This window comes from Pteropus alecto, unplaced genomic scaffold (assembly GCF_000325575.1).
Source record: "Pteropus alecto unplaced genomic scaffold, ASM32557v1 scaffold76, whole genome shotgun sequence".
Lineage (NCBI taxonomy): Eukaryota > Metazoa > Chordata > Mammalia > Chiroptera > Pteropodidae > Pteropus > Pteropus alecto.
Genome location: NW_006443138.1, coordinates 13,390,483 through 13,392,191, shown reverse-complemented (window position 1 = coordinate 13,392,191; position 1,709 = coordinate 13,390,483). Strand labels below are relative to the sequence as shown.

Genomic DNA, 1,709 nt, shown 5'->3' with positions numbered 1-1,709 from the left:
AAGGAAGTACAGATATAAATTGGTCCAAAGCTGGTAAGGTGGCTCTAGGAAGTCATCCAGAATCCAAGATCCTTCTATCTTTCTGCTCCCCTATGTTCAGCAATGACTTCCATCCTCAAACTACCATGGTCCATGCTGGCTGCTGAATGATTAGGCAACATATCTGCATTCCAAGAGTTAAAAAGAGAAAGTAGGGTAGAGGGTGAGTTCAAAAGGGAACATCTCCCAACAGCCTAGGTTGCACACAACAGTGCTATGCACATCTCATTGGCTGGTATTCAGTCACATATCTGCATGCAGCTACAAGGAAAGCTTGGAAATGGAGTCTTTTAGCTGGCACTTTGTCATTTAGATAAAATTTGGGTACAAAGGGGGAAAGGAAAATTAGGTTGCCAGGCAACCAGCAGTCTCTGCCACAATGCTCCTCACAGGATTTTGTGCAAATTAATACAGTTCGAACATGTTAAACTTTTAACCCAGTGCCTGATCCACTGTCAGCACTCAGAAGCTACCAATATTACTGTTTGTCAATTGCCAGGGACATAAGATTCTATTATTTAAAACTCATTAAAAAGGAAATTATTTATAATTCTGGGAGATGTAAATTCTTTTATCCTATTTGGTACTGATTAAATTTTAAAGAAAATGATTTTATAAAGTCATAGACAAAATATGTGGAAAAAAACAATTTAAGCCAGTGTTTAAAAATTATACTTTAGGGAGTTTGTAAATCAACAAAAATTTATTAAATGGAAGATTCAAAGCCAGGAAACTGCAGAAAACTACATATATTAGGAAGGAAAACGGTTCCCTTAAATTCTAGAATAATTCTCAATAAATAACTTAGAAGAGACGATAATAGAATGTGGGTTCTTCCTCAATACTTCACAGATTTTCACATTTCAGCACAGTCCTTATGTGGGTGGAGAATGAAGAGGAAGCAGCAGTGTTCCTGTTCTTCCTTAGATGCTTTAGTCTCTGCTTGCTGACTTTTAGCTTTCTATTTTCTCCAGATTTTTCTTTTCTTTCTCTGTCTGACTGTCCATCTTCTTTCTCCTTCCCTTTGCATTTTCCTGTGGGACTGTTCTGTCAGCTACTTTGCAATGTTTTTGATGCTTGATGCAAATTGTAATCAATGTTTTTTTTTATTCCTTTTTCAAACATACATTACCCTAAATCACTTTTTCTAGGCTAGAGAGAGTGCCAAGTACTTTTTATTTTTTCCCCATCTTTCTTGAAACATAATAGACAATTAGTTGCTTAAAAAATATGGAACACTTCACGAATTTGCATGTCATCCTGGCGCAAGGACCATACTAATCTTCTCTGTATCGTTCCAATTTTAGTATATGTGCTGCCAAAGAGAGCACTGCCAAGTACTCTTAATGGTAATTCTCTCTTGTAATGCTTTCTCAAAACTAAAATGGAAATATACTGCTAGGAACATAGCAGCAGAATGTATTTCAGCATCACACTGATTTAGGTGTGTGCTATCTTATGGAAAGTGAGTTAATTGTTCTCAGCCTCAGTTTACCTTTCCCTAAAACTAGTATAATAATAGCATATGTAACATAAGGAGTTTTGTTTAGAATCAAATACGGTAACATACATAACTCCATGGCACAGTAAGAAACATGGAGCAAATCAATGTTAGCTCTGATAATGATAATGATAATGAAACTAGATACAGAAAATTCACAGTCAAGTTT

General features: G+C 35.9%; 1 non-coding gene across 1 annotated transcript; it reads right to left on the bottom strand.

The window, feature by feature from the left end:
• Positions 1-1,263: 1,263 nt before the first annotated feature.
• LOC112472529 lies at positions 1,264-1,370 on the bottom strand. Its single transcript, XR_003043635.1, has one exon. It is a non-coding gene; the product is annotated as a U6 spliceosomal RNA (small nuclear RNA).
• Between the last annotated feature and the right edge of the window lie 339 nt (positions 1,371-1,709).